The 15646-nt window shown below is 59.8% G+C and overlaps 1 non-coding gene across 1 annotated transcript; it reads right to left on the bottom strand.

The window, feature by feature from the left end:
* Positions 1-1123: 1123 nt before the first annotated feature.
* On the bottom strand, positions 1124-1196 carry TRNAK-UUU. Its single transcript has one exon. It is a non-coding gene; the product is annotated as a tRNA-Lys (tRNA).
* Positions 1197-15646: the final 14450 nt, after the last annotated feature.

The raw sequence follows: 15646 nt of genomic DNA, 5'->3' as shown, positions 1-15646 counted from the left end.
GTCAGGTGTGAGCAGACATTGTACTTTAGCCACAGGCAGGCACCCTGGTTTAGCTGGTTAAAGTACCTGTTTTGTAAACAGGAGATGCTGGGTTCAACTCCCAGTGGTGCCTTGTTAAGATGCTTTTAGAGCACCTGGTATTGGCTACTGTCAGAAGACAAATACAGAGCTAGATGGACCTTTGGTCTAGCCCAGTGTGGTTTTTCTTATGGTTTAAATTACACTCGCAGGCACTGATAATAGAGTTACTGAAAGTTTGGGAGTTAAGAGCTGATAGGTCAGTGGTCCAAGCCCCACGCGGATGACCCCCTCCTTCTGGGACAGGGACAGGTCTGAGCTCTTGCACCAAATGCTTATTGTGGCTGCCAGAATCTGTGGGCAGCTCATTTAGTTTGCACCCAGGGTTGAGTCCTTGATTCACACATCAAGGATAACAACCCTTTGTTTCTCCTGCCCCAATAACAAGGAGACTGGGAATCCAACACCAGCCACAAGTGATCATTTTGGCAAGCAACCCAACCTATTTCCAACATACTGTAAAATCCACATGCAGACTCATACACGAAATCTTGCAAGAAAATCTTCCCGAGGGGGTCTGAAGCACCTGCTGCTGGAGGGAAGGAGGGAGCCGTGGGTTGGGATTGAGGAGCAGCGTGAGGAGGGGCGGCCTGTGGGTTGGGATTGAGGAGCACTGGGAATAGGAGGGGGCTGTGGGTTGGGACAGAGGAGAAGGGTGAAGAGGAGCAGGCTCTGGTTGGGAGTGAGGAGCAGTGAGCATAGGAGGGACTGAGGGTTGGGTCTGAGGGGCACTGGGAAAAGAGGGGACATGGGTTTGGACTGAAGAGCATCTTCATTTGAGGATCCAGCAGGACAGGGGAAGGCAGCAGGTGATTCTAATTCCTTAGGGATATTCTGTGTGTTTGTGTGCAGGGAAGGAACATGCTCTATGCCCAGAGGCCTTTATTCCTCCAGGCTGCAAGGACAGAGGGGATGTCAAGGAGTTGCTCCTTCAATCCCCCCCACACAAAGGCCCTTCTTAGGAAAGGAAAATCCTGAAGAGAAAGAGTAACACCAAAGAAGACTCCAGAAAGTCAGACTGTTCCAACCACAGTGAGAAGTTTATCACCTGACCAGGGACTTGAACCCTGGACCCTCAGATTAAAAGTCTGATGCTCTGCCAACTGAGCTAGCCAGGCTCACATAGGAAAAGTGCAAGTTGGTGCAGAGGTGAAGCTAGTCAAGAAAAAGCGAGCAGGAAACAATAGGGGAAACCTGCTGCTCTCTCTCTCTTCCCAGCCCTGGCCTGGCCTGGTATTAGTGCAGGTTAAAAAGACAGGAAAATATTGGCATCTACCAGCCTTTCATACCTTCCCCACCACTTGGGCTGCATAAGGGGAGGACAGAGAGCAGCAGCCCAGGTGGGGAAGGTGACCTGGATGCAGGGAGCCCTGATGTCGCTCCTTGCTCCCCTCTCACAGCCCCCTAGCGATGTGCAGAGGAGCAGTGTTCAGGGGCGGCGGGGGGAGCGAGCAGCAATGCCAGCTACTCCGTGCATCCAGGTCAGTTTCCCCAAGTGGGCACAGGAGGGGGTGCAGGGGTTAGGGGAAAAGGGGGCACAGTGCAGGGATTACGGGTGCGGGAGGAGGCAGGGGTTAGGGGCACTGGAGGGGGGCACAGGGTTAGGGGTTCAGAGCTTGGGGGCACCGGAGGGGGTTCAGGGGTTGGGTGCCGGGGGGGCGCAGGGATTAGAGGGACAGGAGGGGGCACAGGGGTTAGGGGTGCAGAGGTTGGGGTGCAGGGTGAGGGTGCAGGAGGGGGGTGCAGGGTTGGGGTGTAGGGGTGCCAGAGGTCACAGGTTTAGGGTTTTGGGGGCACAGGGTTAGGGGTGTAGGGGGCACAGGGTTAGGGGTGAGGGATGTAAGGGTTCTGGAGGGGGTGCAGGGTTAGGGGAGCCAGAGGTTGGGGATGTAGGGGTTAGGGGTGCTGGAGGGAGTGCAGGGGGAGCACAGGGTTAGGGGTGCAGAGGTTAGGGGTGCCAGAGGTTGGGGATGTAGGGGTTAGGAGTGCAGGGGGGAACACAGGGTTAGGGGTGCAGAGGGGGGCACAGGGTTAGGGCCGTGGGGGGACACAGGGTGAACAGTGCAGGGTTAGAAGCACAGGAAGGGGCACGGGGCTCTCCTGTAGCCCAACCCCACAGGAGACTGACCCCATGTTTAAAGAACAAACCTCTATCCTAAGGGCTGCAATATCCACTGGGGTGAGACAAACGGCATCAGCTCCTTGCTGCCCAGCCTGTGAGAGCTCTGACTGTGCCTCTATAAAGGGAACAGCGAATGGAAGTTAAGTTGCTCCGGGACGTGCTCTGTTAGAGTCCCACCGGGAACAGTGAGCAGAAGTTAAGTTGCCTCCTGTTCTATAACTGATGGGTGGGGGGGCAGCAGGGATTAGGGGCATGGAGAATGGGGGGGCCTGACAGGCGTTGGGCTGCGGGGCTCCCTGCTGCGGGGTTCCCTGCTGCAGCTCCGCAGACTGGAGCCTGCTCCTCCTGTGCAGGGCCAGCTCCAGCTTTTCTGCCGCCCCAAGCAGGAGGGGGGGAAAAGGACAAGCTGTGGCTCTTCGGCGGCAGCTCAACCACACTGCTGCTTCTGCGGCAGTTCGGCGGCGAGTCCTCCCCCCCTTCCTCTTTGGCAGCAATTCGGCGGCAGCTCAAAGACTAAGACAGGGAATGAGGGACCCGCCGCCGAATTTCCGCCAAAGACCCAGCCGTGCTGCCCCGATACCGGATGGGCCGCCCCTTTGAATTGGCCGCTCCAAGCACCTGCTTGCTACACTGGTGCCTGGAGCCAGCCCTGCTCCCGTGACAAGCAGGGGCTGGTGCAGAGTGTGGCAGGGCAGGGAGATGACATCTCCCCTAATGGCGGGGCCTTTTCACAGCAAGGGCAGCACCTCCCCGCAGGAGCACAGACCCCACCTACTCCTCCTGCTTTCTCCTGACACCAGCACCACCCTTCCCAGCACCGCCTCATGGCAGCATCTGCTACCGGACTCGCACCAGAAACGGGAAGTTTGGGCCGGGCCTGGCAGCGGCTGTCAGGAAATGGAAGCAGGAGACACGACCACTCCCATGGTGCAGGGGGCCCCGTCCTGGCTGGTGGGAGATGGAGGCAGTGGACACGACCACTCCCATGGTGCCGTAGGGTTTTCAGGTGGGATGCCCCCCCCCCCCGGGGTTGGGCTCCAGGGGAGGTTTGGCAGTTTAAGGGACTGGGGGGGTGGGGGAGTTGCTTGGAGGAGGTTTGAGGACCAACAGCGAAGGGGAAGTTGGACACTGGCCAGAATACCAGGGAGACAAGGCAGGTGAGGTGATACCTGTTACTGGACCAGCTTTGGAGCTACACAGGGTTTTCTTCATGCAGGGGAAAGGTGCTCAGAGCATCACAGTTCAATAGAAGGTGGAACGCTCTGCCCCGAACACCAGACATTCCCCTACTTCCTGGAACGGGGGGGCCTGTCCCCATTGTCCTGTAAACAGCCCCACCATGTACCCCAGAGGTGGCTGCATCTTAGCACCAAGACACCAGTGGTCACTGCTCCAGAGGAGATGGTACATACAGGCCACTGCTCTATGTGGCCACCAGACGTCACAGACTGTGCACTGTCTTAGCTGGCCCCACACGTTACTGCCCCAAGAGGTGAGGTACACACAGGCTACTACTCAAACTGGGCACCTGGGGTCACTGCAGCAATGGTTGGGGGGGATACATGCAGGGCACTGCTGCACATGGCCACCAGGGGGCACTGCTGCAATGGTGGAGGGGGGGGGGATGATAAACAGGCCACTGCCTGAAGTGGCCACTACCACAATGATGTGGGGAGAGGGGGAGGGAGATACCAATAGGGCACTGCCACACCAGGGCACCACGGGGAGGTCACTGCTCCAATTAGTAGAGATACACATGGGGTAGTGTGACCCAACTGGGGGCCCTACCCCAGAGAGAGAGGGGGCTGGGGAGAGAAGAGGAAATTAAAGGCCACTGCCTCACTTAGCCACCAGGGGTCACTACCTAAACAGGGGACACACGCACACAGGGCACTGCCCCACCTGACCAGCAGGGGTCACTGCCCCAATTGGGGGATATACAGAGGGTATTGCCCCACGGGGATGCCAGGGATCAGTGCCTGCCATACCTGGCACAGGGGTAGAGGGGATAGGGTGACCAGATGTCCTGATTTTATAGGGACAGCCCGATATTCGGGGCTTTTTCTTATGTAGGTGCCTATTACTCTACATCCCGTCCCGATTCTTCACACTTTCTATCTGGTCACCCGGGGGTGGGGGGGAAGAGGGAGGCGGCTAAACACAGGGCAGTGCCATGCTTGGCCACCAGTGCACATCCCTAGTGGGGGAGTGACACACACCAGGAGCAGGGCTCACTGCCACAAAGGGGTTGGAAGATACCCAGGGCACTGCCTGACACGGCCACCCAGGCACCCTGCCACCTTAGGGGAGGTGAAGAACACACCTCAGGCACTGACTCCTCTGGCTACCAGTGGTCACTGGCCCAATGCAGGGGTTGAGGGGAGTAAATACACACAGGGGACTGCCCCACCTTTGCAACACGAGTCACCGAGATGAGAGTGGGATACGCAGAGGGCACTGCCCCAATGGCTGATATACATACAGGGCCCTGCCTCACCTACCCACCAGCGCTCACAGGCGCAATGGCAGTGGTGGGGTCACAAAGGCAACTGCCCTCAGTGGCCACCAGGGGTCGCTGCAGCAATGCTAGGGGGATACATGGCAGGCATCGCTGCCCCTCGCCACCAGGAGTCACTGCTCCTACAAGAAGGCACCTACAGGACACTCCCATGCCTGGCCAGCAGGGGTCACTATCACTGGGGAAGGGCTATGGGGAAGCAGAGAAAGAGCAACAAACTGCAATGGGGAAAATCATCATCTACAGGGGAGAAAGAACGGACTTCGCTAGGACATTGCACCAACTCCGGCCAGGCTGGATACCAGCAATTCGGGGCTGGGGCAGCTCCAGCTAGGGGCTGGGCAAAGGCAGGTGACCTTGGTCTCTGTGCTGAGCAGGCAGCGAGGAGGGACAGGGAACCCCCCGGCCACGGTCTTGCTGCCCAAGGAGGGGGAGATCTGTGGCCGTTTTGGAGTAGCTGGTTCAGCAGCCGTGAGCCGCACGCTTGTCCCTGCCTGAGCTCTCCAGGAGCACATAACACACAGGTGTGCACTGGATGTAGGCACCAGTGTAACGACAGGGCCAGACTCTGCTGAGTGCTGCCTGTGAGAGACAGCGGCAGAGTCAGACGGGCAGGTGGGGGCAGGAGATGACAGGGCCAACGGCCATGAGCTGAACCAATCACAAGTCCAGCCTGTGATGTCACCATCCGTCCCTGCAGCTCTCCATCTGTCCGTCCAACTCTCAACTCCCATCCGTCCCCAATGTATGCCACACACCCCCCTTCACCCATCTGCCTCACACACTTATCTATATCCTCATGCATCCTGCTGTCCCTCTGATTGTCCCTGCAGTGCCCAGCACAAGGAGGCATAGTGGACCCTGAGCGAGGCTTTTGGGTGATGCAGTAATGGAGCTAGCGGGTGATAAGGGGGGTTCTGGGCATCTCTAATCCCAGCCCCACTTCTCCTGTGCCCAAAGCCATGACCGCGAGCCCACCCCTCTGTCTCAGCCCCCACAGCCCCAAGACATGACTGGCCACTCACGCCGTGACCCAGTTACAGCAATGAGGTCTCCCTGAAGATAGGGGGTGGGAGGAGCAACCCCCAGGACACATCCTGCAGGCAGGACACATCCTTCCCAGTATGGCAGAGACCTTGCCCGTGGGCAGACAGACCCAGCTGAGCCCACAGGAGACTGGGGGAGGAGGAGCAGAGGAAGAGGATGAAGGCAACTGAACATGACAGGTGTCCATGAAAGGAGAGAGAGAGTTTGAGTGTAAGTTGGCCAACACAGAGAGAGAAACCTCAGAGGAAGAAAGAAACTCAGAACAGGGAGTCACCCTCATGGATCCAACCTTCTGCTAGGGAGCACACACCACTTCTGGCCAGAGAGATGATCAGCCCTCGCAAATGGCAACATCATCTCCCTTGAAGCCACAGCTAGTCCAGAAACCCACACCCAGGTAACGGGAAGTGCCTGCCTGGAGCCAGGGGGGCTGTGACCAGAGCCCTTCCCAAACCAGATACTTCTCTCACCGATAGAGACAGCTACTCTCATCCCAGCTGGGCAGGTCTTGCCTGGCATCAACAGGATTCACCCTGTCACTGCTCTCGCTCACTTTCCATCTCACCTCGGGGCTGGACTCCATCCCCGCGACTTCTTTTCCCTTGGTATGAAACACAACACAAAAGAAAAAGCAATGGTGGCGAGGCTCCTCTTCTCGCTACTCCCGCACCCCAGGGCTCCGGTTTCAACCCTCCTCCCATTCTGCCGTCACAGCTACAATTAGAAATCTGAGCCCGGGGCTCACACCTGGTTGTCTCCCCATTCCTTGGCGCTGTCCAGCATGTCTCCCTCCACAGAAGTCACCTGGCCTCGTCTTAGACTCCATCTTCATATTGCTCTTCTCCTTCCCAGAGCTCCTGCTCTGCTCCTCAGACCTGTCTATCCTCAGCTCTGCAGGCAGAGGGGAAGGGGCATGATGGGAACACACATGTTCCCATCATGCCCCATTCCAGACACCATGCAGCATCCACAGGGCTACCAAAAAACCACGTCACCTTCGGCCAAAACAACACCCCACCCAGAGGGAGCAAAAAGCCTTTGTGAGCTCAGCAAACACAAGCCAGGAAAAGATTAACACCCACACCCAGCCCAGCCAAAGTGGGAGCTTCCCCCACTTCCCGGCCACAGGCCCACGGGGCTCATGGATGGAGGAGTTTCGTGGGCTGTGGGGGTCCCTGAAGAACGAGCTCAGCGTGTGAATGAGTGACTGGGATGTATGTGGGGGCCGGACTGTGGGTTGGGGTGTCCAGGAGGACCCAAGGGAAGGGACTAGGGGGATTAGGGGGAGAGGAGGGTGGGGTTACCGAGGTGCATCGTGGGAATGTGGGATTTAGAGAGCCCAGAGTGGATGGGTGTGGGCGGGTTGGAGGACCCCACAGTGGCTGAAAAGGGGAACCTGGCAGGCTTGGGGGGCAGCAGAGATTGGAGATGAGGAACCTCACACCCTGGGGATGGACTGGGGCAGTGGGGGGATGAGAAAGTGGGGCTCAGCAATGGAGAAATGGGTTGGAATCAATTAAGGGCAGGGCGCTGAGGGGGAGGAGGAGTGCGGGGGGGGGGAAGGGACAGGCCGGGCAGAGCGGACAGGGTGGGGGAGGGGACGCCGGGGGCGGGGCTGGCGGGAGGGTCACAGTGGGGGGGGACACTGCGGGGGCAGGTTCGGGGGGGCTGAGGGGCCCCGCGGCCCCAGGCTGCCGCTTGTGGGGCTGCTCCCAGGCAGCTCAGCCCCCGCCCCCTGCTGCTGCCCCCCAGGCCCAGCTGGGGGGGGGGGTGAAGCCCTTTCACTCCGCGCTGCCTCTGCCCTGTGCCCCCCCCCAGCCCGGATCCCACTCGGGATTCGAATCCCAATGGCCGAAGCGCGCGCCCGGCGGGGTGGGCGGGGGAGGCAGCGAACCCTCGGGGCGAGGGAACCGGGGCCTCCCCCACGCGCCGACTCTCTGTCCCGCGCTCTCTCCGCCAATCAGGGAGTGGGGAGGGGCGTGGCGAAGTGACGAGTTACGGCCTCTCCTCCAATAGAGGCCGCGTGTGAGAGAGAGAGAACTACGCTTCCCAGTGTGCACCGGGAGAGGGGCGCGTTGTCTGAGCAACAGACACGCCACTTCCGCTCTGAGACGAGCCAGGAACTACAACTCCCAGCCTGCCCCGGGGCGCCTCCGTTCTCTCCAGCCCAGGTAAGGGCGGGTCCCTGGGTCACCTGAAACCTCCTCCCCAACGCAACTCCTCATCCCCGCCCCCCTCCGGCTCCTGACGCGATCCCGGGGTCTCGGCCCGGCTCCTCCCCCCCGCGGCCCCCCCCCCCGCCTGCTTCTCCCTTGGCCTGGTCTCTCCCCACTCGGGGGCGGGGCTGTTGGATGGAGCCATATGGAAATACGGGGGAGGGGCAGGGCTGGGAGCCAGGACTCCTGGGTTCTCCCCCAGCTCTGGGAGGGGAGTGGGGCTGGGGGGGTAGAGTGGGGGAGGGGTTGGGGTGTCTGCTGCCCTCGCGGTGACCAGCAGAGCGCCCCCTGCAGCTTGTCACCCAACCAGGTGCTGGGTGTGCTGGTGCCTGGAGCCGCCCCTGGTTCCAGCCCCTCTGCCCAGGCAGCTCCCCCAGCCTGACACACCCCCACCCAGGGATGAGCTGCCAATTTTTTAACAACGGGTTCCCTCCTCCCTCCAAAATTTTAACAACGGGTTCCCTCCTTCCCCCCCCTCCGTGGGGGGGGGTCGTGCCCCATCCAACCCCTCATGTTCCTTAACACACACACTCCGAGACCCCTGACCCATCCCCCCCTTCCCTGTCCCCTGACTGCCACTTGCCGCCCCACCCAACCCCTCCTCTCATTCTCAATGGCCCCCCAGAACCCCTACCCCATACAACTACCCCTTCTCTCTGTCCCTAAGTGCCCCCACCACTTCATCCAACCCTGCTCTTTCCTGACTGCTCCCCGGGACCCTTGCCCCCATTCAATCCCCCTGTTCCCTGCCCTCTGACTGCCCTGACCCCTATCCACCCCCCCACAACCCACCCCCTCCCTGCCCCCTTACCACACTGCCTGGGGACCGGGTCCACTCTGCCAGAACCACGACCGGCGCCGCTCGGCCCGACTCCCCTGGACGGGCCGGCGCCGGGGCCCGGCCGCTCGGCCCGACTCCCCGGGCCGGGCCGGCGCCGGGGCCCGGCCGCTCGGCCCGACTCCCCGGGCCGGCGCCGGGGCCCGGCCGCTCGGCGGCAGCCGCGGGGCCCAACTCCCCGGGCCGGCGCTGGGCTGGAGGGAGCCGCGGTCTGGGACCGGGAGCTGCTGAGCCAGCCGCACCTCCCCTCCCCCTCCGCGCCCCAGCTTACCTGCTGGCTGCCTCCATGCTGCTTGTTCAGGCTTCCCGCGAACATCTGATTCGCGGGAAGCAGGGGAGGGGGAGGAGAAGGGGGCGGAGCAGGAGAGGAGTGGGCGGGAACTTTTGTTAAATTTAGCAGCCCTTAACAAGCGGTTCTAAAATGGCTGCTAAATTTAACAACGGGTTCCCGCGAACCCGTGCGAACCCGCTGCAGCTTACCCCTGCCCCCACCCCCATCCCCTGTACCTGCACCCGCCCCACCCCAGGGCTCCTCAGCCCAGAGGTGAGCCCCCCGGCTGAGTGGGGAATCAGAACCCCCGAAATTACCCTGGGACCAGCTTGATCTGCCTCCGCCCTGCCCTGCTCCGCATGTATTGGGAGTGAGTCAGTTTCCCTGTCCCAACATGTGTCCTGCCATGTGTCTCTTCTCTTCCCCAGTTCCTTCCAAACCACCCCATTTCCCCTGCACCCCGGGCTGGGTCTCTGCCAACCCCCCTTCTCCCCTCCTGCCCCCAATATCTCCCTGCCCCTACAGGTCTATAGGGCTGGATCCCTCCCTCCCCCCTTCTCCCCTCATTTCCTGCCTCTGGGGGTCTATGGAGATGGGTGTCTCCTCTGCTATCCCCTCTCCTACCCCCCCATAACCCGCTGCCTCTAGCGGTCTATGAGGCTGGGTCTCTCCCCCCTCCATCCCCTCCCCTGCCCCCAATATCCCTCTGGGGCTCTGTGGGGCTGGGGCTCTCTCCCTGCCCCTGTGCTCCCCCCTGCACATGATGTCCTGGGAGTGACTCAGTTTCCCTGGACCAACATTTCACACACCCCACCCCCACCCGACATGTCTCCCTCCACCCCACCCCATTTCTCCTGCACCCCAGGCTGGGTCTCTGCCAACCCCCCTTCTCCCCTCCTGACCCCAATATCTCCCTGCTCCTGCAGGTCTATGGGGCTGGGTCTCTCCCTCCCCCCTTCTCCCCCCATCCCCTCATCCCTTCCCCCAATATCTCCCTGCCCCAGGCTGTCTATGGGGCTGGGTCTCTCCCTGAAGCCCCGCCCCCAGCGCGGGGCTCACAGACAATCCCCGCCCGGCAGCTGTGACGTGCGCTGGGGCTGTGACGTGTGTTCACTCTCTGCAGGCGACTCATTCACTCGAGACCTAAACGACAGAAGGTGTCACGTGTCCATGGGCGGGGCTATGCAGATGAGCAGTGTCTGGTGGCAGGACGGAGAGCAGCGAGATGAGCCGAAGGAGCCTGGCGGAGAGAATTCTCTGCGTGTGGACAGAATCCGGTGTGGGGAGTTCGTGCTGTGGGTGCCTGCACCGGAGTCACTTCGGGGCAGTGATTGCCACTGAGCTGCATAGTGACCAAAGGCGTGTGACTGGGGTGTGATGCCTGGTGGGGAGCAGCTCATGGTGGTAAAGAAAGCAGCAGATCCTGTCCTAGCAGTGGTTTGTAGGGATGTGGGGGTTTCTTTGCAACCATGAGTGGGATTGTTGTGGGTGCAACTAGACCTTCCCCCTTCTCTGGGGGGCGGGGCTTCTACCTTCTGCCTTGGGGAGGGGGCGGTCCATGATGTCACAGCCCATGGGGCGGGGTTTGAATCATGTTTCTGAAGTGGGAGAGCAACTTCCCCCGCTCCCACTCATTCTCCACTAGGGGCCTGGGCTGGGATCTCTAGGGAGGGGAGCCCAGGAAAAAAACAGTCTCCCCTATGGAACCCAGGAGTCCTGGCTCCCAGTCCCCCTGCTCTAGACCCCCTCCACTCCCTGGGCCAGGGATAGAACCCAGGGGTCCTGGTGCCCAGCCCCCTCCCTGCTCTGACCACTCGACCCCACTCCCCTCCCAGGGCGGTGCAGGGGTTACTGGGTCTGTGTCCCAGCTCTGCTAAGGGCCGTGACTGATTTTCCCAAAGTGCTTCCTTCTGAATCCAGGACATCTGCTCCCCCCTCCGCCCGGTCACTGCCCACCCCCGTGTGGGGGCACCAGCACTGTGCCGGGTCGTGATGGGAAATTGTCCAAGCTGGCCCAGGAGAGACGTGTGTGTCCCTGCTGCCCCCTGCTGGTGGGGCTGAGTCCCACTCTGTGTGTGTGAGTGTGTGTGTGTGTGTGTGTGTGGTGGCTTTGCAGGATTTTGTATCCTGCAGCAACTGACACACACACACACATTGACGCAGAAAGGGACTCTCAGTCCCAAGAACACTCACACACAACACACCCAGAGGGGCATGCTAGCCCAACCCCCAAAGAGAGAAACAATCACACCCCCAGCCACACTCACAATCACACACACGCACCAGAATATTCACAATTGTGCTCAGAGACACAACCGCACACAGTTCACTCCCACTGCTCCCAACACAAGGACCTCCTGCCCCACACAGTGTGTGCCGAGGCCTGTGGAACTCATTGCCACTGGACAGCTACCAATGAGAATGGACCTTTCCAGGAGACCAATAGACATGGCCGTGGCGACAGAGGGGGCTGAGCTCCCAGGGTCTGACCCGGGCTGAGACTGGTTCTGACCTAGAGGGGTCTATCCAGCTGGGGGCAGCGTGACCCACACACAGACCCACCAGAAGTGCCTTTCTTAGCGGGTCTCCCAGGCTATCCCCCACCCTGCCCCGGTTGGGTAACAAAGGGGCAGTACGGGACTCTGGGCCATGTCACAACCTGGCCCCAGCCCCTCGCTCCCACACGCTGGTGAGTTGGGTAACTGCCAAGGGATTGCACAAGAGGCTCAGAGCCAGGGAGAGAACCCAAGAGTCCTGGCTCTCCCCCTGACACACTCCCTAACCACTGGACCCCACTCCGCTCCCAGGGCTGGAGATAGAACCCAGGAATTCTGACCACCAACCCCCCGCTCTGACGACCAGACCCCACACTCCCCTTTTAGATTTTAGACCCGCTGCCTCTTCTATCCACCCACCCCACCTGTCCATCCCTTTGCTGCAGGTTTTTGGGGTGTCACCCCTGCTCTGCACTCCCCCAGTGCAGCCCAAGGCTTTTCCTCCCCCCAACCACACATCCTCTCCCGCTCGTGCTGGATCATCTGCTTGGTTCCCTGCCCCCTCCCGGGGTGCGCTGTGCGGCGTGGCTGGGGATTGTGCAATGGCCCAACACCAGGCAACGCAGAACAGACACCACATGCCCTGCCCAGCCTCACCTGAGCTGCTCTCCAGGTGCATCGGAGCCCAGTGCCCCACACCTGGGCCCTCCTGCCCCACAGGGGGTGAGCTGCAGCCCCCGCCACACTCCGCAGAGGGGAGAAGTGTCAGGCCAGCCAGCCCTTGTAAGATGGGGAAATCACCACTGGGGTCGACGGTATGGGGGCTGTGACATACAGAGAAACAGTTGTTGCGCAGAAAGAGGGCAGCAGAGCACACACACACACACGCACACAATTGCAAACATACACAAACACATGCATGAATGCAGCCACACACACACACACTTGCTAATATACACAAACACCCGCACAAATCCAGCCAACATCAACACAACTGCTAACAGATGCAAACACATGCACAAATCCAGCCACATGAACACACACACTTGCACAGCCACAAACACAACCCCCACAGCTGTAATAACACCCCCCCCCCACAAAACCCTTACAGAAAACCACACAAACACATGCAGAAATCCATCCATCCACCCACACACACACACTCCATCCCCATTCTGTGCACACACCTTGGGTCACTGAGACACTGAATACTCAATTGGCTGGGGGGCCCAGCACGAGGGCTATTCCCTGCCCCCCAGGGCTCACAGGGGGCAGATTGGGGGCACAGGGGGCACGATCCAGTGCCAGCCAAGGGGGGATCAGAGGTGGGGATGGGGCCGTGGTTTCTGCACCACCCGGTTCCTGGCACAGGCTCCTTCGAGGATTTGCATTTCTTGGTAGTTTTCACCCCATCACCGCTTCCTGCCCAGCCCTCTCCTGCTGTGCAAGATGGTTCGGGGGGGATGGGAAGAACCCAGGAGTCCTGGCTCCCAGCCCCACCTGTGCTAGCATACGAGACTCCATTCTAACCCCAGTGCTGGGACTGGAACCTAGGAGTCCTGACACCCATCTTCCTTTCCTCTAACCACTAGACCCCACTCCCGCCCTTTTGGGAAGCCAGGACTCCTGGGTTCTGTCCCCAACTCTGGGAGTAGAGTGGGGTCTAGTGGTTAGAGCAGGAGGAGCCAGGACTCCTGGGTTCTACTCTCAGTGCTGCTGTGTGACCCTAGGCCCCTGTTTCTCCTCCCACTTTTTGGGTGTGGAGCCTGTAAACTCTCTGGGGCATGGCCTGTCTCTCGCTGTGTCTGGGCAGTGCCTGGCCCAACGGGACACTGATCTCAGCTGGGGCAGGGACTGTCTCTGTGTCTGTGCAGCCCCTGGCACAAGCAGGGTTTGATTCTGCCCCGGTTTCTGTAGGTGCTGCTGTTGTACAGATAAGTAGTCGTGATACTAGAAGGCGTGGCAGTGCGTGAATGCACCACCATTGCCGTGCAAGGGCTAAATGTGATTCTTATCCCTGTGACCCCTGTGCACCCTTTCTCTCCCCCCCCCCGGCTCCCCAATTCTCTGCCCTGAGCCCCTTGTGCCACTGCTGAAAGCCATCCAGCCCTAGAGCGAAAAGAATATGTGTGTGTGTGTGTGGGGGAAGCTTTGCAAAAATCAGTCACACCAATAGGAAACCAGCCCCAGCAGTTTGTGACGTCACTTCCCAAAATTAGATGTGCGTGCACACGCCCACACACATACATACACGCACACAGACGCTCAAACAGCCCCCATTGCCAGTGCACCACCTCACCTCGTCCAGGCAGGTCTAGGTGGGAAGTTCCGTGTGGGAGCGGTGATGGACGGCACCATCAAGGTAGGTTCTGGAGATGGTCCTCCAGATGCAGGCATCTCAGCTCCAACTGGCACTGGGCTCACACTGGGCTGTGTTCAATTCCTCTCTCTGGTGTGTGCCCTGGCTCCACAAACACCCCCGCCCTATGCTCTTTCCTTCTGGTACAAAAAATATCCTCTTCCTTCGCCCCAGAGAGAGACACCCACGGTGCTGCTCAGTACACACCTTCTCCCCATTCCCAGGAGCGTGCAGGAAGGGAGTCATGATTGGGGAGAGCCTGTGTCCCGAGGGGAGGGTATGGGGGGGCTTGCCCCCTCCACGGAGCATGGGGGTGCCAGTAGGCACCTATGGATGGTCAACCCAAGCAGGACCAGGACCGAAATGGGAGGCCTGTGCCCCCAATATGGAGAATCGGGGTTGCAACCTTGCTTAAAGGGTCAGTCTGTCCTTTCTCTGACTCTCCCATTCCAGCTTCAACTAGCGCTTGTGGTTCGTTCGTTCTTTTTCATTCCTTTCCTTCTCTAGCTTGTGTGTTCTTGCTTTCGTTTTTCCCCTCTACCTTCCACGCTCTTCCTTTCTTTCCTTCTTTTTCTGATGTTTTTTTTTCTCCCTTTATTTCTTTCTCTGCCTTTCACATTCTTTTTGATCTCTCTCTTGCTGATTATTTTTTTTCACTCGCTCTTTTTCCTCGCTCCCTTGTGGACCTCATGTGAAGCAGCAAGAATCCCAACCACAGGCATCAGGGTAACAAGTTCTAGAGCCCCAACCAATTTTGGCCATCACAACCCAAGACTTGGCTCCTGTGGACAAGTCACCCACCAGGAGGGGAAAGATTTGCTCTTGCACAGCTGGAGACAGGGAAGTTGAGTACTGTGAGCTCCAGGGCTTTACCACAAGCCAACACAAGGTCCTATTGAGATTTGAACTCAGATTGCAGGATTCAGAGTCCTGAGTGCTGCCTGTTACACCATGGGACCAGCTTGTGCTGCCTTCTCTGGCCATCAGTGACCCTCATGGGACTGGCTCATGTAAGGGACTGTTGGCTCCTTACTAAAACTTAGTGGGGGGTTTGGTTGGCTAGTTCCCAGTCCCAATAGAAGGGGGAAGGGCCAATGGGAAATCAGGACCCTGAGACTGACAGTCCACAGGGGCAACGGGGAGAGGCCAAAGCTCCAAGTTAGCCGCACTGACAGGCCAGGCAGTGTAATGAGGAAGTCACCAGGCCAGGGGGTCCCATCCTCCGTGGGAGCTGGAACTGCCTGGGCCAGAGTGGGGCGGAGCTAAGGAGAGAGCAGGAGCCTGAGAAGAGCCGGGGAGCAGAGCTGCACCAGCCAGGGAGAACCAGAGCAGATCTGTGCTGGGAGCCGATCCGCAGCAGCACGAGCCGTAGAAGCTGCCCAGGGAGCAGATCTGTGCTGGGAGAAGAGCTGCAGCAAGTGGAGCCAGAGGAGCAGCCCAGGGAGCTGGAGGCAGAGCCGCAGCAGCACTGGGGCTGGAGGTGGGTGCAGTGAGCAGCGTGGGAGAGCGAGGGGGACCCTGGGCAGAAGGCCCAGTGCAAGGAGATGCCACCCGTCAAGAGATCTTGCAGGCCAGACTTTTGGGGGTGGGGGGATCATATCCCCTACATGGGGGCTGACACTGGGAACAAGGGGCCTGTCACCTAGAGCATGTGGCCACTGCCAGAGCAAGTGTCCAGCCCCTGGTGTCCCTGCAGCACAGC

The sequence above is a fragment of the Mauremys mutica genome, chromosome 22 (assembly GCF_020497125.1).
Source record: "Mauremys mutica isolate MM-2020 ecotype Southern chromosome 22, ASM2049712v1, whole genome shotgun sequence".
NCBI lineage: Eukaryota > Metazoa > Chordata > Testudines > Geoemydidae > Mauremys > Mauremys mutica.
The sequence above is the reverse complement of the archived record's forward strand: the minus strand, read 5'-3'. Positions and strand labels throughout refer to the sequence as shown.